Genomic DNA, 21,298 nt, shown 5'->3' with positions numbered 1-21,298 from the left:
GTTCTTCGGCGCCGTGAGGAGGCAACAAGAGCGAGGCTTCTTTGACGGCGTTCGGAGGACGGACGGGTCTGTAGCCACTTCCATACCCGGGATGTTGGAGTGTGCCACAGAATATTACAGCACCCTGTTTGCTGAGAAGGAGACCGACGCCGGTATCAGGAGCAGGCTCCTGGACGGAGTGGAGCCGGCGGTAGACGACCCCGCTGCTCTGGGCGGGGCAGTGTCAGGGGCAGAGATCCGATCTGCCCTGATGGGGATGAAGAAGGGCACTGTCCCTGGCATAGACGGTCTACCGACCGAGTTTTACCTCACCTTTTTTGACCAGCTGGAGCCGCTCTTGGTGCAGGTATTCAACGAGGTGCTGGATCGTGATGGGCTCGGTGCCACCATGAAGATCGGTGTCATCTCCCTCGTCCATAAGGGAGGTGACAAGGCAGACCTGGGGAATTGGCGGCCAATCCAGCTCCTGTGCACTGACTATAAGATCTTGGCCAGGGTGCTGGGCGGTCGCCTGAGAACAGTGATGCCGGCCTTGGTGCAGGCTGACCAGACGTGTGGTGTGGCAGGCCGCAAGATCAGCTGGACCCTGCAGCTGATCCGCGACGTCATCGCGTGGGTGGAAGATAGAGGCCTGCCGCTCCTGCTGGTGAGCCTCGACCAGACCAAGGCCTTTGACCGGGTCCATCACGAGATTCTGTGGGCACTCCTGGAGAGGAAGGGTCTGCCGGACGGGTTTGTCAGGTGGGTCCGGACCTTGTACAACGGGGTGGCATCCCGGGTATGCGTCAACGGAGCGTTGGGCGGGCATATTCCAGTGCGGTGTGGTGTGCGACAGGGCTGTCCTCTCTCGCCCCTGCTGTATGTGCTTTTCCTAGAGATCCTCCTGGACCAGCTCAGGAGGGATCCGGGAGTGGATGGGATCCTGGTGCCAGGTGGAGGAGGGCAGATGGCGAAGATCGCGGCATATGCAGACGACGTCACGCTCTTCCTGGGCTCTGAAGGCGGCCTGGGGAGGGCGCTCAGCATTGTCGAGGATTTCTCAAGAGGTACCGGCGCCCGACTGAACAGGGCCAAGAGCTTAGTGAAGGTCTTCGGGACCTGGCCGAGCGAGCCGCGGGACTTTGGCGGTCTGTCACGGACGACTGGGCCGCTGAAGATCCTGGGGGTGAGCTTTCACTCCACAGATCCTGGAGGTGTCAACTGGGAGGCCGGGTTCCGGAAAGTCAACCGGAAGCTAGGCCTGTGGCAGCAACGATCGCTAACCTGGATCGGGAAGGCGCTGGTACTGAAGGCGGAAGTCCTGCCTCTGCTTCTCCACCTGGCGGTAGTGTACCCCCTGCCGGTCCGGAAGCGGAGAGATCTGGTGAGGAGCATCTTCAACTTCGTCTGGGGTCACACCTACGAACGGGTGAAGAGGTGTGATATGTACAGACCCCTGGCCGATGGGGGTCGGGGGATCTTGGACTTCCCGGCGAAGTTGGACTGCGCCTTCATAGCGAGCCTGTGCACGGTCCTGCACGACAACCCGGCCCACCTGTGCAGCCGGTTTGTCAGTCTCTGGCTGGCGGCGAGCATGCGGCACCTGACGGTCTGGACCAACACGACCCCCAAAGCAGAGCGGCTCCCGCTGCACTACCGCCACGCAGTGCGGTGGCTGCGGGCACACCCGGGGATCAAGGAAGGGACGAACTGTTTGAATCACAGGACCATGTACAGGATGGTGAAGGCGGAAGAACGGCCGGCGATCCCGGGTGTGTCCCGGATCATCTGGCAGCGGGTCCAGCCGGAGGGGCTGGATAACAAGCTGAAGGACCTGAACTGGCTCTGCGTGTGGGGTCGGCTGACGGTCAGGGCCGTCATGCATGCGCACGGGCTCTCCAGACAGAGCCTGTGCCCGCGACACGGCTGCGCGGGCGAAGAGACGGTGGGTCACGTCTTCTGGGAGTGTGCCTTCGCCCAGAGGGTGTGGAGATCGTGCGGGACCCTCTTTGCACAGGTAAGCCCCGATTCCCCCATCACGCAAGCGTCCGTCCTGAAAGGGATCGCCGGCATCCGGGGCCGGAACCGGAAGTTCCTGCTGTGGCTACTGGTCAGCCTGGTCAAGGCCTTCATCTGGGATGCCCGGACAGACCTGGTGAAGCACGGCGTGGAGAAGCCTGCTTTTGGGATCCTGCGGAGGGTGAAGGAGGAGGTGGCCAGGAGGGTCCAGTGGGACATTCACAGATGGGGGTTTGCGGCAGCAAAAGAGCGCTGGAAGGATTTGTGCACGGGACATTAGGGGGGTGTTGGTGTGGGACTGTTTTATGATTTGTTAACGTACTTTTTTCTAATAAAAATATAAAAAAAAAAAAAAAAAATCTGTTCTTATCAGTTTAATATCTGATACGTCCCCCATCGGGGGACCACATATTAAACGGATTTTTGGAACAGGGAGCTGGATCAGGAGCTTGCTCCGTCCTCTCCACGCATCGGCCCGGTATTGCAGCGCCTCCGGGAACGGTGCACTACCTTCTCTCAGCGGTGAAAAGACAGACGTAGCTAGCAAGCAAGCGAGGTGGACCGGAGCTCCTTCCTCTCCGGTCTCGTCTCTCGTCCATCCGTGTGTCTCTGTGCCTCTGTGTCTCTCTCTCCCCCTCCCCGTTCCCGTGCTCCCTCGGTGCGCTTTCCCGCGCCTCGACTCTCTCGGCCAGCAGGCCGGCCCCCTTTTCGGCTCCCGTGCGTTTTCCCTCCAAAAAACTTAGTTTTTTCCTCCTTTTCCCTGGGAGGCAGGCGTGGCTTGTGTGTGTGTGTGTGTGTGTGTGTGTGTGTGTCCCCGTCCTTGCAGGCGGGCCCCTTTCGACAGCCGGGCGTTTTCCCTCCAAAAAACTTAGTATATACACCTTTTCTTTCTTTTTTTTCCGCAGGCAGGCAGGCAGGCAGGCGTGTGTGTGTGTGCGCGCGCGTCCCCGTCCCTCCCGAGAGAGAGAGCTGCCCCTTGCCTCTGCCCGCAGGTGCTGGCGGTCCGCTTTCGCTTGCAGCTGGTTGGGCACAGCTGCTGCCGGTGGGAGGGGCCTAAGCTAAGGAGGCCGGGCGGCTGGCGCCCCCCGCGGCTGCGGTCGTTGTCGGGCCGTTGACAGAAGATCAAAGAGCAGGGCCCCCGCCCGGGACTGGCAGGAAGGCAGGCAGGCAGGCAAGAGAGAGGGGGAGCAGAGTCCGGCGGCAGGCCTCTGGCTGCAGGGAGGCCGGCAGCTGCGCGGGTCCCGGGCTCCAGAGGAGAGTCGGCCTGCGCCACTGTGCGCCAGCGGAACGCCCGCGCGTCGGTCCGCGCCTTTGGGGGTATCGCTTCTCGGCCTTTTGGCTAAGATCAAGTGTAGTATCTGTTCTTATCAGTTTAATATCTGATACGTCCCCCATCGGGGGACCACATATTAAACGGATTTTTGGAACAGGGAGCTGGATCAGGAGCTTGCTCCGTCCTCTCCACGCATCGGCCCGGTATTGCAGCGCCTCCGGGAACGGTGCACTACCTTCTCTCAGCGGTGAAAAGACAGACGTAGCTAGCAAGCAAGCGAGGTGGACCGGAGCTCCTTCCTCTCCGGTCTCGTCTCTCGTCCATCCGTGTGTCTCTGTGCCTCTGTGTCTCTCTCTCCCCCTCCCCGTTCCCGTGCTCCCTCGGTGCGCTTTCCCGCGCCTCGACTCTCTCGGCCAGCAGGCCGGCCCCCTTTTCGGCTCCCGTGCGTTTTCCCTCCAAAAAACTTAGTTTTTTCCTCCTTTTCCCTGGGAGGCAGGCGTGGCTTGTGTGTGTGTGTGTGTGTGTGTGTGTGTGTGTGTCCCCGTCCTTGCAGGCGGGCCCCTTTCGACAGCCGGGCGTTTTCCCTCCAAAAAACTTAGTATATACACCTTTTCTTTCTTTTTTTTCCGCAGGCAGGCAGGCAGGCAGGCGTGTGTGTGTGTGCGCGCGCGTCCCCGTCCCTCCCGAGAGAGAGAGCTGCCCCTTGCCTCTGCCCGCAGGTGCTGGCGGTCCGCTTTCGCTTGCAGCTGGTTGGGCACAGCTGCTGCCGGTGGGAGGGGCCTAAGCTAAGGAGGCCGGGCGGCTGGCGCCCCCCGCGGCTGCGGTCGTTGTCGGGCCGTTGACAGAAGATCAAAGAGCAGGGCCCCCGCCCGGGACTGGCAGGAAGGCAGGCAGGCAGGCAAGAGAGAGGGGGAGCAGAGTCCGGCGGCAGGCCTCTGGCTGCAGGGAGGCCGGCAGCTGCGCGGGTCCCGGGCTCCAGAGGAGAGTCGGCCTGCGCCACTGTGCGCCAGCGGAACGCCCGCGCGTCGGTCCGCGCCTTTGGGGGTATCGCTTCTCGGCCTTTTGGCTAAGATCAAGTGTAGTATCTGTTCTTATCAGTTTAATATCTGATACGTCCCCCATCGGGGGACCACATATTAAACGGATTTTTGGAACAGGGAGCTGGATCAGGAGCTTGCTCCGTCCTCTCCACGCATCGGCCCGGTATTGCAGCGCCTCCGGGAACGGTGCACTACCTTCTCTCAGCGGTGAAAAGACAGACGTAGCTAGCAAGCAAGCGAGGTGGACCGGAGCTCCTTCCTCTCCGGTCTCGTCTCTCGTCCATCCGTGTGTCTCTGTGCCTCTGTGTCTCTCTCTCCCCCTCCCCGTTCCCGTGCTCCCTCGGTGCGCTTTCCCGCGCCTCGACTCTCTCGGCCAGCAGGCCGGCCCCCTTTTCGGCTCCCGTGCGTTTTCCCTCCAAAAAACTTAGTTTTTTCCTCCTTTTCCCTGGGAGGCAGGCGTGGCTGTGTGTGTGTGTGTGTGTGTGTGTGTGTGTGTGTCCCCGTCCTTGCAGGCGGGCCCCTTTCGACAGCCGGGCGTTTTCCCTCCAAAAAACTTAGTATATACACCTTTTCTTTCTTTTTTTTCCGCAGGCAGGCAGGCAGGCAGGCGTGTGTGTGTGTGCGCGCGCGTCCCCGTCCCTCCCGAGAGAGAGAGCTGCCCCTTGCCTCTGCCCGCAGGTGCTGGCGGTCCGCTTTCGCTTGCAGCTGGTTGGGCACAGCTGCTGCCGGTGGGAGGGGCCTAAGCTAAGGAGGCCGGGCGGCTGGCGCCCCCCGCGGCTGCGGTCGTTGTCGGGCCGTTGACAGAAGATCAAAGAGCAGGGCCCCCGCCCGGGACTGGCAGGAAGGCAGGCAGGCAGGCAAGAGAGAGGGGGAGCAGAGTCCGGCGGCAGGCCTCTGGCTGCAGGGAGGCCGGCAGCTGCGCGGGTCCCGGGCTCCAGAGGAGAGTCGGCCTGCGCCACTGTGCGCCAGCGGAACGCCCGCGCGTCGGTCCGCGCCTTTGGGGGTATCGCTTCTCGGCCTTTTGGCTAAGATCAAGTGTAGTATCTGTTCTTATCAGTTTAATATCTGATACGTCCCCCATCGGGGGACCACATATTAAACGGATTTTTGGAACAGGGAGCTGGATCAGGAGCTTGCTCCGTCCTCTCCACGCATCGGCCCGGTATTGCAGCGCCTCCGGGAACGGTGCACTACCTTCTCTCAGCGGTGAAAAGACAGACGTAGCTAGCAAGCAAGCGAGGTGGACCGGAGCTCCTTCCTCTCCGGTCTCGTCTCTCGTCCATCCGTGTGTCTCTGTGCCTCTGTGTCTCTCTCTCCCCCTCCCCGTTCCCGTGCTCCCTCGGTGCGCTTTCCCGCGCCTCGACTCTCTCGGCCAGCAGGCCGGCCCCCTTTTCGGCTCCCGTGCGTTTTCCCTCCAAAAAACTTAGTTTTTTCCTCCTTTTCCCTGGGAGGCAGGCGTGGCTTGTGTGTGTGTGTGTGTGTGTGTGTGTGTGTGTCCCCGTCCTTGCAGGCGGGCCCCTTTCGACAGCCGGGCGTTTTCCCTCCAAAAAACTTAGTATATACACCTTTTCTTTCTTTTTTTTCCGCAGGCAGGCAGGCAGGCAGGCGTGTGTGTGTGTGCGCGCGCGTCCCCGTCCCTCCCGAGAGAGAGAGCTGCCCCTTGCCTCTGCCCGCAGGTGCTGGCGGTCCGCTTTCGCTTGCAGCTGGTTGGGCACAGCTGCTGCCGGTGGGAGGGGCCTAAGCTAAGGAGGCCGGGCGGCTGGCGCCCCCCGCGGCTGCGGTCGTTGTCGGGCCGTTGACAGAAGATCAAAGAGCAGGGCCCCCGCCCGGGACTGGCAGGAAGGCAGGCAGGCAGGCAAGAGAGAGGGGGAGCAGAGTCCGGCGGCAGGCCTCTGGCTGCAGGGAGGCCGGCAGCTGCGCGGGTCCCGGGCTCCAGAGGAGAGTCGGCCTGCGCCACTGTGCGCCAGCGGAACGCCCGCGCGTCGGTCCGCGCCTTTGGGGGTATCGCTTCTCGGCCTTTTGGCTAAGATCAAGTGTAGTATCTGTTCTTATCAGTTTAATATCTGATACGTCCCCCATCGGGGGACCACATATTAAACGGATTTTTGGAACAGGGAGCTGGATCAGGAGCTTGCTCCGTCCTCTCCACGCATCGGCCCGGTATTGCAGCGCCTCCGGGAACGGTGCACTACCTTCTCTCAGCGGTGAAAAGACAGACGTAGCTAGCAAGCAAGCGAGGTGGACCGGAGCTCCTTCCTCTCCGGTCTCGTCTCTCGTCCATCCGTGTGTCTCTGTGCCTCTGTGTCTCTCTCTCCCCCTCCCCGTTCCCGTGCTCCCTCGGTGCGCTTTCCCGCGCCTCGACTCTCTCGGCCAGCAGGCCGGCCCCCTTTTCGGCTCCCGTGCGTTTTCCCTCCAAAAAACTTAGTTTTTTCCTCCTTTTCCCTGGGAGGCAGGCGTGGCTTGTGTGTGTGTGTGTGTGTGTGTGTGTGTGTGTCCCCGTCCTTGCAGGCGGGCCCCTTTCGACAGCCGGGCGTTTTCCCTCCAAAAAACTTAGTATATACACCTTTTCTTTCTTTTTTTTCCGCAGGCAGGCAGGCAGGCAGGCGTGTGTGTGTGTGCGCGCGCGTCCCCGTCCCTCCCGAGAGAGAGAGCTGCCCCTTGCCTCTGCCCGCAGGTGCTGGCGGTCCGCTTTCGCTTGCAGCTGGTTGGGCACAGCTGCTGCCGGTGGGAGGGGCCTAAGCTAAGGAGGCCGGGCGGCTGGCGCCCCCCGCGGCTGCGGTCGTTGTCGGGCCGTTGACAGAAGATCAAAGAGCAGGGCCCCCGCCCGGGACTGGCAGGAAGGCAGGCAGGCAGGCAAGAGAGAGGGGGAGCAGAGTCCGGCGGCAGGCCTCTGGCTGCAGGGAGGCCGGCAGCTGCGCGGGTCCCGGGCTCCAGAGGAGAGTCGGCCTGCGCCACTGTGCGCCAGCGGAACGCCCGCGCGTCGGTCCGCGCCTTTGGGGGTATCGCTTCTCGGCCTTTTGGCTAAGATCAAGTGTAGTATCTGTTCTTATCAGTTTAATATCTGATACGTCCCCCATCGGGGGACCACATATTAAACGGATTTTTGGAACAGGGAGCTGGATCAGGAGCTTGCTCCGTCCTCTCCACGCATCGGCCCGGTATTGCAGCGCCTCCGGGAACGGTGCACTACCTTCTCTCAGCGGTGAAAAGACAGACGTAGCTAGCAAGCAAGCGAGGTGGACCGGAGCTCCTTCCTCTCCGGTCTCGTCTCTCGTCCATCCGTGTGTCTCTGTGCCTCTGTGTCTCTCTCTCCCCCTCCCCGTTCCCGTGCTCCCTCGGTGCGCTTTCCCGCGCCTCGACTCTCTCGGCCAGCAGGCCGGCCCCCTTTTCGGCTCCCGTGCGTTTTCCCTCCAAAAAACTTAGTTTTTTCCTCCTTTTCCCTGGGAGGCAGGCGTGGCTTGTGTGTGTGTGTGTGTGTGTGTGTGTGTGTGTGTGTGTGTCCCCGTCCTTGCAGGCGGGCCCCTTTCGACAGCCGGGCGTTTTCCCTCCAAAAAACTTAGTATATACACCTTTTCTTTCTTTTTTTTCCGCAGGCAGGCAGGCAGGCAGGCGTGTGTGTGTGTGCGCGCGCGTCCCCGTCCCTCCCGAGAGAGAGAGCTGCCCCTTGCCTCTGCCCGCAGGTGCTGGCGGTCCGCTTTCGCTTGCAGCTGGTTGGGCACAGCTGCTGCCGGTGGGAGGGGCCTAAGCTAAGGAGGCCGGGCGGCTGGCGCCCCCCGCGGCTGCGGTCGTTGTCGGGCCGTTGACAGAAGATCAAAGAGCAGGGCCCCCGCCCGGGACTGGCAGGAAGGCAGGCAGGCAGGCAAGAGAGAGGGGGAGCAGAGTCCGGCGGCAGGCCTCTGGCTGCAGGGAGGCCGGCAGCTGCGCGGGTCCCGGGCTCCAGAGGAGAGTCGGCCTGCGCCACTGTGCGCCAGCGGAACGCCCGCGCGTCGGTCCGCGCCTTTGGGGGTATCGCTTCTCGGCCTTTTGGCTAAGATCAAGTGTAGTATCTGTTCTTATCAGTTTAATATCTGATACGTCCCCCATCGGGGGACCACATATTAAACGGATTTTTGGAACAGGGAGCTGGATCAGGAGCTTGCTCCGTCCTCTCCACGCATCGGCCCGGTATTGCAGCGCCTCCGGGAACGGTGCACTACCTTCTCTCAGCGGTGAAAAGACAGACGTAGCTAGCAAGCAAGCGAGGTGGACCGGAGCTCCTTCCTCTCCGGTCTCGTCTCTCGTCCATCCGTGTGTCTCTGTGCCTCTGTGTCTCTCTCTCCCCCTCCCCGTTCCCGTGCTCCCTCGGTGCGCTTTCCCGCGCCTCGACTCTCTCGGCCAGCAGGCCGGCCCCCTTTTCGGCTCCCGTGCGTTTTCCCTCCAAAAAACTTAGTTTTTTCCTCCTTTTCCCTGGGAGGCAGGCGTGGCTTGTGTGTGTGTGTGTGTGTGTGTGTGTGTGTGTCCCCGTCCTTGCAGGCGGGCCCCTTTCGACAGCCGGGCGTTTTCCCTCCAAAAAACTTAGTATATACACCTTTTCTTTCTTTTTTTTCCGCAGGCAGGCAGGCAGGCAGGCGTGTGTGTGTGTGCGCGCGCGTCCCCGTCCCTCCCGAGAGAGAGAGCTGCCCCTTGCCTCTGCCCGCAGGTGCTGGCGGTCCGCTTTCGCTTGCAGCTGGTTGGGCACAGCTGCTGCCGGTGGGAGGGGCCTAAGCTAAGGAGGCCGGGCGGCTGGCGCCCCCCGCGGCTGCGGTCGTTGTCGGGCCGTTGACAGAAGATCAAAGAGCAGGGCCCCCGCCCGGGACTGGCAGGAAGGCAGGCAGGCAGGCAAGAGAGAGGGGGAGCAGAGTCCGGCGGCAGGCCTCTGGCTGCAGGGAGGCCGGCAGCTGCGCGGGTCCCGGGCTCCAGAGGAGAGTCGGCCTGCGCCACTGTGCGCCAGCGGAACGCCCGCGCGTCGGTCCGCGCCTTTGGGGGTATCGCTTCTCGGCCTTTTGGCTAAGATCAAGTGTAGTATCTGTTCTTATCAGTTTAATATCTGATACGTCCCCCATCGGGGGACCACATATTAAACGGATTTTTGGAACAGGGAGCTGGATCAGGAGCTTGCTCCGTCCTCTCCACGCATCGGCCCGGTATTGCAGCGCCTCCGGGAACGGTGCACTACCTTCTCTCAGCGGTGAAAAGACAGACGTAGCTAGCAAGCAAGCGAGGTGGACCGGAGCTCCTTCCTCTCCGGTCTCGTCTCTCGTCCATCCGTGTGTCTCTGTGCCTCTGTGTCTCTCTCTCCCCCTCCCCGTTCCCGTGCTCCCTCGGTGCGCTTTCCCGCGCCTCGACTCTCTCGGCCAGCAGGCCGGCCCCCTTTTCGGCTCCCGTGCGTTTTCCCTCCAAAAAACTTAGTTTTTTCCTCCTTTTCCCTGGGAGGCAGGCGTGGCTTGTGTGTGTGTGTGTGTGTGTGTGTGTGTGTGTCCCCGTCCTTGCAGGCGGGCCCCTTTCGACAGCCGGGCGTTTTCCCTCCAAAAAACTTAGTATATACACCTTTTCTTTCTTTTTTTTCCGCAGGCAGGCAGGCAGGCAGGCGTGTGTGTGTGTGCGCGCGCGTCCCCGTCCCTCCCGAGAGAGAGAGCTGCCCCTTGCCTCTGCCCGCAGGTGCTGGCGGTCCGCTTTCGCTTGCAGCTGGTTGGGCACAGCTGCTGCCGGTGGGAGGGGCCTAAGCTAAGGAGGCCGGGCGGCTGGCGCCCCCCGCGGCTGCGGTCGTTGTCGGGCCGTTGACAGAAGATCAAAGAGCAGGGCCCCCGCCCGGGACTGGCAGGAAGGCAGGCAGGCAGGCAAGAGAGAGGGGGAGCAGAGTCCGGCGGCAGGCCTCTGGCTGCAGGGAGGCCGGCAGCTGCGCGGGTCCCGGGCTCCAGAGGAGAGTCGGCCTGCGCCACTGTGCGCCAGCGGAACGCCCGCGCGTCGGTCCGCGCCTTTGGGGGTATCGCTTCTCGGCCTTTTGGCTGCGATCCTTAGTACGTGGCAGGCCCGCGGCTGAGGTAACACCAAAAGACCGGGGAGAGAAGACCGGAGAGGACACCGCCTGGAGGAGACTACGCTGCTGGATTTGCCGGATTTGGACTTTGGATTGGCCTGGACTGCGCTTCGGATTTTCGTTTCCTGGATTGGACGCTTGGACACCAGAAGACTTCGGTTTTGGTGAGAAGGCTGCTTCGGCAGCCGCAAAGGCTGCGGAACGATGGCTGCGGATCCCGGGGCGGCGAGGACGGCTGAGGAGGGTCCCAAGATCCGGAAGACCATCCGCTTCATCTGGAAGCCGGATGGAGAGATGCCGGGGAGGGACGTCTTCGAAGAGGAGATCCTTTTTGGGATCCTGGGTTTGGACGTGGCGGATATCAAGTGCTTGCAGGGGAATCGGGCGCAGCGCTATATGGATCTCTCGTTCGTGGAGGAGAAAGGACATCGTGGCGCTTCCGAGAAGATCATGAAGGCTAAGGAAAGTGGCAGGCTGGAGAATTACGTGTGTCTGGGGCTCCAGAGCAACAATGAAAGGTCAGTGATTCTGCACATGTTTGACCCCTTTGTTCCCGATAGTGACGTCACGACCTTCCTCCGTCGTTACGTCGACGTGTTGGACCCCCCTCGTATCATCATGGACCCCTACAAGGTCTGGACCGGGAAGAGGCAGTATCACGTTGAGCTGAGGCCAGACGACAGAAGTAAGGACGGTTTCGCCCACCCGCCTGCCACTTTCGCCATTGGTCCAGGTAGGGGGTACTTGTTCTACGGGAATCAGCCGCCGTTCTGTCGGAAGTGTCGGGAGTCCGGGCACCGGGAGGCCGAGTGCAACGCGGCGGAGTGTGGGAAGTGCCACCGGCGGGGTCATCAGGCCCGGAATTGTCCCGTTAAAGAGTGTTCCTTGTGTGGCAACACTGGACATTTGTATCGCAACTGCCTCCTTAGGAACGCCGAGTATGCCAGAGCTGTCCATGACGGATCCGGCCTGGCGGTGGGAGAAACGGAGTCGGAAGGCAGTGAGGCTGGGGACACCGAGGACGAACATCAGGATGGTGGTGGAGCGGTCCCTGGGGGAGCCGGGAAGGATGCCGGATGGACGGTGGTGGTGCGGCCGAGACGGAAGGGGAAGGGGAAGGGGAAGGGGAGGCAGCATGAGGAGGACGGCGACGACCCGCAGGAGGGACCATCTCGGGCCGAAGACGGGGTGGTCGGGAGCTGGGCGGATGTGGTGAAGGCCCCCCCCGCCCGAGCAGACGCAGGACCAACCGCAGCGCGGGGGGCAGGTGAGGAGGAGGAGGAGATGCACCACATGCCCGTGTTGAGGAAGAAGCCTAGGAAGCGGTCGCAGGCTGGCAAGGGACAGATGGAGACGGGCGACAAGAAGAAGAAGACATCCAGGGAGTACTACGGGGAGGCGGAGCTCGTCCCGGAGACGGTAGCAGCTCTGGTGACGGCGCCAGAGCAGGAGGTGATGGCAGACCGGGAGGCGATGGCAGACCAGGAGGAGATGGAGGAGGGGGCAGCGCCAGCGTCAACGCAGGACGGCCAGGAGCTGGGGGACACCGCAGGCTCCCTCCCCCCTGGGCAGGGAGACAGAGTCGTGGCACGGGGCCCCTTCTCTGTGGCGCAGTGCCTTTCAGGTGAGGGGAGCCCTGTGGTGACGTGCCAGGTCGACACCCCGGACCGCGAGTACTCGCGCCGGCCTGACCCTGACCCGGGCTCCAGCCCCAACCCCTCTCCCGACCCCCCTCCCCCCGACCCCGACCCCGACCCCCACCCTGACCGGGGCCCCGACCCCGGCCTCGGTCTCAGCCCCGGATTTGTTCTCGATCCCGGGCCCGACCCCGTCTCTGACATGGAGGTGGGCGTGAGCCCAGTCCCTTCGGTCACCTACATCGAGGGGACAGACACCGACAGTTCGGTCAGTGCAGCAGGGGCAGAGCATCCACCCAGCTCTAGCTCCAGCGACGGTATGGAGAGTGACAGCCCCCCGGAGCAGCCATGACCTTCACAGTGGCCACGGCTAATGTGAGGGGTCTGCGGAACCGGGAGAAACGAGCTGGAGTTTTCCGATATTTGTCCCAAAGGCTTTTGGATATTTGCTTTTTGCAGGAGACCCATCTGAAAGACCACGACGATGTGCTCGCTTACCAGAAGGAGTGGACAAAGGGGCCCTCGTGGTGGAGCGTTGGGGGGGTGAACTCCTCTGGCGTGGGCATCCTGTGTGGTTCCCCAGGGTTTGCGGCACAGGTGGTCAGCTCTGTGGTCCCCGGGCGCCTGCTGGTGGTCGACGGGACCCGGCACGGGGTGCGGACCCGGCTGATCGGTGTGTATGTCCCGGCGGACCGGCGGCAGCAGGGCTCCTTCCTGAAAGATCTGGAGCCCCTGCTGTACACAAACAGAGAGCTGATCATCGGCGGGGATTTTAACATCGACCTGGGGGACTCACAAGGTGAGGGTGCCCATGGGTTACGGTCTCTGATTGCAGATTTTGGCCTGCGGGACGGATTTCAGAATGTCGCACATCACACCTGGGACAACGGAAGGGGGACCTTCAGGCGGCTGGATTATGTCTTCACTTCGGCGAACTGGACGACCCTAAGCAGGCAAGCGACCCCTACTTGGTTTTCCGACCATCACATGCTGACGGCTTCCTTTGGTGTTGAGGACCCTCGTTTCCAGGCCGGATACTGGAAGCTGAACAGGCAAGTCCTGCAGGAGGCGAGATACCAGAGGAAGATCGCTACAGTGCTGAGGGCATGTGCGGAGAGGAGGGACGCCTTCAGTTCGGCGGTGCACTGGTGGGAGTCCTGCAAGCGCACCATCGCGGTGGTGACGAAGAAGTACTGCAGGATCCGCCGCAGTTTGGAGGACCGCCAGTGCACCAAGCTCCAGGAGGAGCTCGAGGCACTGTATGCGCAGCTGAACCAAGGGGGCGCTTACGAGGGGGAGAAGATCGCCCACATCAAGAGCCTGCTTAGGGGTAAGTGGCTGCAGTGGGCTAAGGACTTTCTTTTCAGGCTCCGTGGAGTCTGGAGGGAGAATGACGAAAGCTGCTCGTCCCAGTTCTTCGGCGCCGTGAGGAGGCAACAAGAGCGAGGCTTCTTTGACGGCGTTCGGAGGACGGACGGGTCTGTAGCCACTTCCATACCCGGGATGTTGGAGTGTGCCACAGAATATTACAGCACCCTGTTTGCTGAGAAGGAGACCGACGCCGGTATCAGGAGCAGGCTCCTGGACGGAGTGGAGCCGGCGGTAGACGACCCCGCTGCTCTGGGCGGGGCAGTGTCAGGGGCAGAGATCCGATCTGCCCTGATGGGGATGAAGAAGGGCACTGTCCCTGGCATAGACGGTCTACCGACCGAGTTTTACCTCACCTTTTTTGACCAGCTGGAGCCGCTCTTGGTGCAGGTATTCAACGAGGTGCTGGATCGTGATGGGCTCGGTGCCACCATGAAGATCGGTGTCATCTCCCTCGTCCATAAGGGAGGTGACAAGGCAGACCTGGGGAATTGGCGGCCAATCCAGCTCCTGTGCACTGACTATAAGATCTTGGCCAGGGTGCTGGGCGGTCGCCTGAGAACAGTGATGCCGGCCTTGGTGCAGGCTGACCAGACGTGTGGTGTGGCAGGCCGCAAGATCAGCTGGACCCTGCAGCTGATCCGCGACGTCATCGCGTGGGTGGAAGATAGAGGCCTGCCGCTCCTGCTGGTGAGCCTCGACCAGACCAAGGCCTTTGACCGGGTCCATCACGAGATTCTGTGGGCACTCCTGGAGAGGAAGGGTCTGCCGGACGGGTTTGTCAGGTGGGTCCGGACCTTGTACAACGGGGTGGCATCCCGGGTATGCGTCAACGGAGCGTTGGGCGGGCATATTCCAGTGCGGTGTGGTGTGCGACAGGGCTGTCCTCTCTCGCCCCTGCTGTATGTGCTTTTCCTAGAGATCCTCCTGGACCAGCTCAGGAGGGATCCGGGAGTGGATGGGATCCTGGTGCCAGGTGGAGGAGGGCAGATGGCGAAGATCGCGGCATATGCAGACGACGTCACGCTCTTCCTGGGCTCTGAAGGCGGCCTGGGGAGGGCGCTCAGCATTGTCGAGGATTTCTCAAGAGGTACCGGCGCCCGACTGAACAGGGCCAAGAGCTTAGTGAAGGTCTTCGGGACCTGGCCGAGCGAGCCGCGGGACTTTGGCGGTCTGTCACGGACGACTGGGCCGCTGAAGATCCTGGGGGTGAGCTTTCACTCCACAGATCCTGGAGGTGTCAACTGGGAGGCCGGGTTCCGGAAAGTCAACCGGAAGCTAGGCCTGTGGCAGCAACGATCGCTAACCTGGATCGGGAAGGCGCTGGTACTGAAGGCGGAAGTCCTGCCTCTGCTTCTCCACCTGGCGGTAGTGTACCCCCTGCCGGTCCGGAAGCGGAGAGATCTGGTGAGGAGCATCTTCAACTTCGTCTGGGGTCACACCTACGAACGGGTGAAGAGGTGTGATATGTACAGACCCCTGGCCGATGGGGGTCGGGGGATCTTGGACTTCCCGGCGAAGTTGGACTGCGCCTTCATAGCGAGCCTGTGCACGGTCCTGCACGACAACCCGGCCCACCTGTGCAGCCGGTTTGTCAGTCTCTGGCTGGCGGCGAGCATGCGGCACCTGACGGTCTGGACCAACACGACCCCCAAAGCAGAGCGGCTCCCGCTGCACTACCGCCACGCAGTGCGGTGGCTGCGGGCACACCCGGGGATCAAGGAAGGGACGAACTGTTTGAATCACAGGACCATGTACAGGATGGTGAAGGCGGAAGAACGGCCGGCGATCCCGGGTGTGTCCCGGATCATCTGGCAGCGGGTCCAGCCGGAGGGGCTGGATAACAAGCTGAAGGACCTGAACTGGCTCTGCGTGTGGGGTCGGCTGACGGTCAGGGCCGTCATGCATGCGCACGGGCTCTCCAGACAGAGCCTGTGCCCGCGACACGGCTGCGCGGGCGAAGAGACGGTGGGTCACGTCTTCTGGGAGTGTGCCTTCGCCCAGAGGGTGTGGAGATCGTGCGGGACCCTCTTTGCACAGGTAAGCCCCGATTCCCCCATCACGCAAGCGTCCGTCCTGAAAGGGATCGCCGGCATCCGGGGCCGGAACCGGAAGTTCCTGCTGTGGCTACTGGTCAGCCTGGTCAAGGCCTTCATCTGGGATGCCCGGACAGACCTGGTGAAGCACGGCGTGGAGAAGCCTGCTTTTGGGATCCTGCGGAGGGTGAAGGAGGAGGTGGCCAGGAGGGTCCAGTGGGACATTCACAGATGGGGGTTTGCGGCAGCAAAAGAGCGCTGGAAGGATTTGTGCACGGGACATTAGGGGGGTGTTGGTGTGGGACTGTTTTATGATTTGTTAACGTACTTTTTTCTAATAAAAATATAAAAAAAAAAAAAAAAAATCTGTTCTTATCAGTTTAATATCTGATACGTCCCCCATCGGGGGACCACATATTAAACGGATTTTTGGAACAGGGAGCTGGATCAGGAGCTTGCTCCGTCCTCTCCACGCATCGGCCCGGTATTGCAGCGCCTCCGGGAACGGTGCACTACCTTCTCTCAGCGGTGAAAAGACAGACGTAGCTAGCAAGCAAGCGAGGTGGACCGGAGCTCCTTCCTCTCCGGTCTCGTCTCTCGTCCATCCGTGTGTCTCTGTGCCTCTGTGTCTCTCTCTCCCCCTCCCCGTTCCCGTGCTCCCTCGGTGCGCTTTCCCGCGCCTCGACTCTCTCGGCCAGCAGGCCGGCCCCCTTTTCGGCTCCCGTGCGTTTTCCCTCCAAAAAACTTAGTTTTTTCCTCCTTTTCCCTGGGAGGCAGGCGTGGCTTGTGTGTGTGTGTGTGTGTGTGTGTGTGTGTGTCCCCGTCCTTGCAGGCGGGCCCCTTTCGACAGCCGGGCGTTTTCCCTCCAAAAAACTTAGTATATACACCTTTTCTTTCTTTTTTTTCCGCAGGCAGGCAGGCAGGCAGGCGTGTGTGTGTGTGCGCGCGCGTCCCCGTCCCTCCCGAGAGAGAGAGCTGCCCCTTGCCTCTGCCCGCAGGTGCTGGCGGTCCGCTTTCGCTTGCAGCTGGTTGGGCACAGCTGCTGCCGGTGGGAGGGGCCTAAGCTAAGGAGGCCGGGCGGCTGGCGCCCCCCGCGGCTGCGGTCGTTGTCGGGCCGTTGACAGAAGATCAAAGAGCAGGGCCCCCGCCCGGGACTGGCAGGAAGGCAGGCAGGCAGGCAAGAGAGAGGGGGAGCAGAGTCCGGCGGCAGGCCTCTGGCTGCAGGGAGGCCGGCAGCTGCGCGGGTCCCGGGCTCCAGAGGAGAGTCGGCCTGCGCCACTGTGCGCCAGCGGAACGCCCGCGCGTCGGTCCGCGCCTTTGGGGGTATCGCTTCTCGGCCTTTTGGCTAAGATCAAGTGTAGTATCTGTTCTTATCAGTTTAATATCTGATACGTCCCCCATCGGGGGACCACATATTAAACGGATTTTTGGAACAGGGAGCTGGATCAGGAGCTTGCTCCGTCCTCTCCACGCATCGGCCCGGTATTGCAGCGCCTCCGGGAACGGTGCACTACCTTCTCTCAGCGGTGAAAAGACAGACGTAGCTAGCAAGCAAGCGAGGTGGACCGGAGCTCCTTCCTCTCCGGTCTCGTCTCTCGTCCATCCGTGTGTCTCTGTGCCTCTGTGTCTCTCTCTCCCCCTCCCCGTTCCCGTGCTCCCTCGGTGCGCTTTCCCGCGCCTCGACTCTCTCGGCCAGCAGGCCGGCCCCCTTTTCGGCTCCCGTGCGTTTTCCCTCCAAAAAACTTAGTTTTTTCCTCCTTTTCCCTGGGAGGCAGGCGTGGCTTGTGTGTGTGTGTGTGTGTGTGTGTGTGTGTGTGTGTGTGTGTCCCCGTCCTTGCAGGCGGGCCCCTTTCGACAGCCGGGCGTTTTCCCTCCAAAAAACTTAGTATATACACCTTTTCTTTCTTTTTTTTCCGCAGGCAGGCAGGCAGGCAGGCGTGTGTGTGTGTGCGCGCGCGTCCCCGTCCCTCCCGAGAGAGAGAGCTGCCCCTTGCCTCTGCCCGCAGGTGCTGGCGGTCCGCTTTCGCTTGCAGCTGGTTGGGCACAGCTGCTGCCGGTGGGAGGGGCCTAAGCTAAGGAGGCCGGGCGGCTGGCGCCCCCCGCGGCTGCGGTCGTTGTCGGGCCGTTGACAGAAGATCAAAGAGCAGGGCCCCCGCCCGGGACTGGCAGGAAGGCAGGCAGGCAGGCAAGAGAGAGGGGGAGCAGAGTCCGGCGGCAGGCCTCTGGCTGCAGGGAGGCCGGCAGCTGCGCGGGTCCCGGGCTCCAGAGGAGAGTCGGCCTGCGCCACTGTGCGCCAGCGGAACGCCCGCGCGTCGGTCCGCGCCTTTGGGGGTATCGCTTCTCGGCCTTTTGGCTAAGATCAAGTGTAGTATCTGTTCTTATCAGTTTAATATCTGATACGTCCCCCATCGGGGGACCACATATTAAACGGATTTTTGGAACAGGGAGCTGGATCAGGAGCTTGCTCCGTCCTCTCCACGCATCGGCCCGGTATTGCAGCGCCTCCGGGAACGGTGCACTACCTTCTCTCAGCGGTGAAAAGACAGACGTAGCTAGCAAGCAAGCGAGGTGGACCGGAGCTCCTTCCTCTCCGGTCTCGTCTCTCGTCCATCCGTGTGTCTCTGTGCCTCTGTGTCTCTCTCTCCCCCTCCCCGTTCCCGTGCTCCCTCGGTGCGCTTTCCCGCGCCTCGACTCTCTCGGCCAGCAGGCCGGCCCCCTTTTCGGCTCCCGTGCGTTTTCCCTCCAAAAAACTTAGTTTTTTCCTCCTTTTCCCTGGGAGGCAGGCGTGGCTTGTGTGTGTGTGTGTGTGTGTGTGTGTGTGTGTGTGTGTGTCCCCGTCCTTGCAGGCGGGCCCCTTTCGACAGCCGGGCGTTTTCCCTCCAAAAAACTTAGTATATACACCTTTTCTTTCTTTTTTTTCCGCAGGCAGGCAGGCAGGCAGGCGTGTGTGTGTGTGCGCGCGCGTCCCCGTCCCTCCCGAGAGAGAGAGCTGCCCCTTGCCTCTGCCCGCAGGTGCTGGCGGTCCGCTTTCGCTTGCAGCTGGTTGGGCACAGCTGCTGCCGGTGGGAGGGGCCTAAGCTAAGGAGGCCGGGCGGCTGGCGCCCCCCGCGGCTGCGGTCGTTGTCGGGCCGTTGACAGAAGATCAAAGAGCAGGGCCCCCGCCCGGGACTGGCAGGAAGGCAGGCAGGCAGGCAAGAGAGAGGGGGAGCAGAGTCCGGCGGCAGGCCTCTGGCTGCAGGGAGGCCGGCAGCTGCGCGGGTCCCGGGCTCCAGAGGAGAGTCGGCCTGCGCCACTGTGCGCCAGCGGAACGCCCGCGCGTCGGTCCGCGCCTTTGGGGGTATCGCTTCTCGGCCTTTTGGCTAAGATCAAGTGTAGTATCTGTTCTTATCAGTTTAATATCTGATACGTCCCCCATCGGGGGACCACATATTAAACGGATTTTTGGAACAGGGAGCTGGATCAGGAGCTTGCTCCGTCCTCTCCACGCATCGGCCCGGTATTGCAGCGCCTCCGGGAACGGTGCACTACCTTCTCTCAGCGGTGAAAAGACAGACGTAGCTAGCAAGCAAGCGAGGTGGACCGGAGCTCCTTCCTCTCCGGTCTCGTCTCTCGTCCATCCGTGTGTCTCTGTGCCTCTGTGTCTCTCTCTCCCCCTCCCCGTTCCCGTGCTCCCTCGGTGCGCTTTCCCGCGCCTCGACTCTCTCGGCCAGCAGGCCGGCCCCCTTTTCGGCTCCCGTGCGTTTTCCCTCCAAAAAACTTAGTTTTTTCCTCCTTTTCCCTGGGAGGCAGGCGTGGCTTGTGTGTGTGTGTGTGTGTGTGTGTGTGTGTGTCCCCGTCCTTGCAGGCGGGCCCCTTTCGACAGCCGGGCGTTTTCCCTCCAAAAAACTTAGTATATACACCTTTTCTTTCTTTTTTTTCCGCAGGCAGGCAGGCAGGCAGGCGTGTGTGTGTGTGCGCGCGCGTCCCCGTCCCTCCCGAGAGAGAGAGCTGCCCCTTGCCTCTGCCCGCAGGTGCTGGCGGTCCGCTTTCGCTTGCAGCTGGTTGGGCACAGCTGCTGCCGGTGGGAGGGGCCTAAGCTAAGGAGGCCGGGCGGCTGGCGCCCCCCGCGGCTGCGGTCGTTGTCGGGCCGTTGACAGAAGATCAAAGAGCAGGGCCCCCGCCCGGGACTGGCAGGAAGGCAGGCAGGCAGGCAAGAGAGAGGGGGAGCAGAGTCCGGCGGCAGGCCTCTGGCTGCAGGGAGGCCGGCAGCTGCGCGGGTCCCGGGCTCCAGAGGAGAGTCGGCCTGCGCCACTGTGCGCCAGCGGAACGCCCGCGCGTCGGTCCGCGCCTTTGGGGGTATCGCTTCTCGGCCTTTTGGCTAAGATCAAGTGTAGTATCTGTTCTTATCAGTTTAATATCTGATACGTCCCCCATCGGGGGACCACATATTAAACGGATTTTTGGAACAGGGAGCTGGATCAGGAGCTTGCTCCGTCCTCTCCACGCATCGGCCCGGTATTGCAGCGCCTCCGGGAACGGTGCACTACCTTCTCTCAGCGGTGAAAAGACAGACGTAGCTAGCAAGCAAGCGAGGTGGACCGGAGCTCCTTCCTCTCCGGTCTCGTCTCTCGTCCATCCGTGTGTCTCTGTGCCTCTGTGTCTCTCTCTCCCCCTCCCCGTTCCCGTGCTCCCTCGGTGCGCTTTCCCGCGCCTCGACTCTCTCGGCCAGCAGGCCGGCCCCCTTTTCGGCTCCCGTGCGTTTTCCCTCCAAAAAACTTAGTTTTTTCCTCCTTTTCCCTGGGAGGCAGGCGTGGCTTGTGTGTGTGTGTGTGTGTGTGTGTGTGTGTGTCCCCGTCCTTGCAGGCGGGCCCCTTTCGACAGCCGGGCGTTTTCCCTCCAAAAAACTTAGTATATACACCTTTTCTTTCTTTTTTTTCCGCAGGCAGGCAGGCAGGCAGGCGTGTGTGTGTGTGCGCGCGCGTCCCCGTCCCTCCCGAGAGAGAGAGCTGCCCCTTGCCTCTGCCCGCAGGTGCTGGCGGTCCGCTTTCGCTTGCAGCTGGTTGGGCACAGCTGCTGCCGGTGGGAGGGGCCTAAGCTAAGGAGGCCGGGCGGCTGGCGCCCCCCGCGGCTGCGGTCGTTGTCGGGCCGTTGACAGAAGATCAAAGAGCAGGGCCCCCGCCCGGGACTGGCAGGAAGGCAGGCAGGCAGGCAAGAGAGAGGGGGAGCAGAGTCCGGCGGCAGGCCTCTGGCTGCAGGGAGGCCGGCAGCTGCGCGGGTCCCGGGCTCCAGAGGAGAGTCGGCCTGCGCCACTGTGCGCCAGCGGAACGCCCGCGCGTCGGTCCGCGCCTTTGGGGGTATCGCTTCTCGGCCTTTTGGCTAAGATCAAGTGTAGTATCTGTTCTTATCAGTTTAATATCTGATACGTCCCCCATCGGGGGACCACATATTAAACGGATTTTTGGAACAGGGAGCTGGATCAGGAGCTTGCTCCGTCCTCTCCACGCATCGGCCCGGTATTGCAGCGCCTCCGGGAACGGTGCACTACCTTCTCTCAGCGGTGAAAAGACAGACGTAGCTAGCAAGCAAGCGAGGTGGACCGGAGCTCCTTCCTCTCCGGTCTCGTCTCTCGTCCATCCGTGTGTCTCTGTGCCTCTGTGTCTCTCTCTCCCCCTCCCCGTTCCCGTGCTCCCTCGGTGCGCTTTCCCGCGCCTCGACTCTCTCGGCCAGCAGGCCGGCCCCCTTTTCGGCTCCCGTGCGTTTTCCCTCCAAAAAACTTAGTTTTTTCCTCCTTTTCCCTGGGAGGCAGGCGTGGCTTGTGTGTGTGTGTGTGTGTGTGTGTGTGTGTGTGTGTGTGTGTCCCCGTCCTTGCAGGCGGGCCCCTTTCGACAGCCGGGCGTTTTCCCTCCAAAAAA

The 21,298-nt window shown here is 62.1% G+C and overlaps 14 non-coding genes across 14 annotated transcripts; all 14 read left to right on the top strand.

Annotated features, from left to right (window-relative positions):
• Window positions 1-2,316: 2,316 nt before the first annotated feature.
• On the top strand, window positions 2,317-2,510 carry LOC148806148 (U2 spliceosomal RNA). The gene has a single exon (XR_016089796.1). It is a non-coding gene; the product is annotated as a U2 spliceosomal RNA (small nuclear RNA).
• An 807-nt stretch (window positions 2,511-3,317) lies between these two features.
• LOC148806147 (U2 spliceosomal RNA) lies at window positions 3,318-3,508 on the top strand. Its single transcript, XR_016089782.1, has one exon. It is a non-coding gene; the product is annotated as a U2 spliceosomal RNA (small nuclear RNA).
• Window positions 3,509-4,317: 809 nt separating this feature from the next.
• Window positions 4,318-4,508, top strand: LOC148806146 (U2 spliceosomal RNA). The gene has a single exon (XR_016089781.1). It is a non-coding gene; the product is annotated as a U2 spliceosomal RNA (small nuclear RNA).
• Window positions 4,509-5,316: 808 nt separating this feature from the next.
• Window positions 5,317-5,507, top strand: LOC148806145 (U2 spliceosomal RNA). The gene has a single exon (XR_016089780.1). It is a non-coding gene; the product is annotated as a U2 spliceosomal RNA (small nuclear RNA).
• Window positions 5,508-6,314: 807 nt separating this feature from the next.
• On the top strand, window positions 6,315-6,505 carry LOC148806144 (U2 spliceosomal RNA). The gene has a single exon (XR_016089779.1). It is a non-coding gene; the product is annotated as a U2 spliceosomal RNA (small nuclear RNA).
• An 807-nt stretch (window positions 6,506-7,312) lies between these two features.
• Window positions 7,313-7,503, top strand: LOC148806143 (U2 spliceosomal RNA). The gene has a single exon (XR_016089778.1). It is a non-coding gene; the product is annotated as a U2 spliceosomal RNA (small nuclear RNA).
• An 815-nt stretch (window positions 7,504-8,318) lies between these two features.
• On the top strand, window positions 8,319-8,509 carry LOC148806142 (U2 spliceosomal RNA). The gene has a single exon (XR_016089776.1). It is a non-coding gene; the product is annotated as a U2 spliceosomal RNA (small nuclear RNA).
• Window positions 8,510-9,316: 807 nt separating this feature from the next.
• Window positions 9,317-9,507, top strand: LOC148806141 (U2 spliceosomal RNA). The gene has a single exon (XR_016089775.1). It is a non-coding gene; the product is annotated as a U2 spliceosomal RNA (small nuclear RNA).
• A 6,224-nt stretch (window positions 9,508-15,731) lies between these two features.
• LOC148806140 (U2 spliceosomal RNA) lies at window positions 15,732-15,925 on the top strand. The gene has a single exon (XR_016089795.1). It is a non-coding gene; the product is annotated as a U2 spliceosomal RNA (small nuclear RNA).
• An 807-nt stretch (window positions 15,926-16,732) lies between these two features.
• On the top strand, window positions 16,733-16,923 carry LOC148806139 (U2 spliceosomal RNA). Its single transcript, XR_016089774.1, has one exon. It is a non-coding gene; the product is annotated as a U2 spliceosomal RNA (small nuclear RNA).
• Window positions 16,924-17,740: 817 nt separating this feature from the next.
• On the top strand, window positions 17,741-17,931 carry LOC148806138 (U2 spliceosomal RNA). The gene has a single exon (XR_016089773.1). It is a non-coding gene; the product is annotated as a U2 spliceosomal RNA (small nuclear RNA).
• An 815-nt stretch (window positions 17,932-18,746) lies between these two features.
• Window positions 18,747-18,937, top strand: LOC148806137 (U2 spliceosomal RNA). The gene has a single exon (XR_016089772.1). It is a non-coding gene; the product is annotated as a U2 spliceosomal RNA (small nuclear RNA).
• Window positions 18,938-19,744: 807 nt separating this feature from the next.
• On the top strand, window positions 19,745-19,935 carry LOC148806136 (U2 spliceosomal RNA). Its single transcript, XR_016089771.1, has one exon. It is a non-coding gene; the product is annotated as a U2 spliceosomal RNA (small nuclear RNA).
• An 807-nt stretch (window positions 19,936-20,742) lies between these two features.
• On the top strand, window positions 20,743-20,933 carry LOC148806135 (U2 spliceosomal RNA). The gene has a single exon (XR_016089770.1). It is a non-coding gene; the product is annotated as a U2 spliceosomal RNA (small nuclear RNA).
• Window positions 20,934-21,298: the final 365 nt, after the last annotated feature.

The sequence above is a fragment of the Atractosteus spatula genome, unplaced genomic scaffold, assembly GCF_055471065.1.
Source record: "Atractosteus spatula isolate fAtrSpa1 unplaced genomic scaffold, fAtrSpa1.hap1 Scaffold_58, whole genome shotgun sequence".
In the NCBI taxonomy this organism is placed as follows: Eukaryota; Metazoa; Chordata; class Actinopteri; order Semionotiformes; family Lepisosteidae; genus Atractosteus; species Atractosteus spatula.
This window is presented reverse-complemented; position numbering and strand designations above follow the sequence as displayed.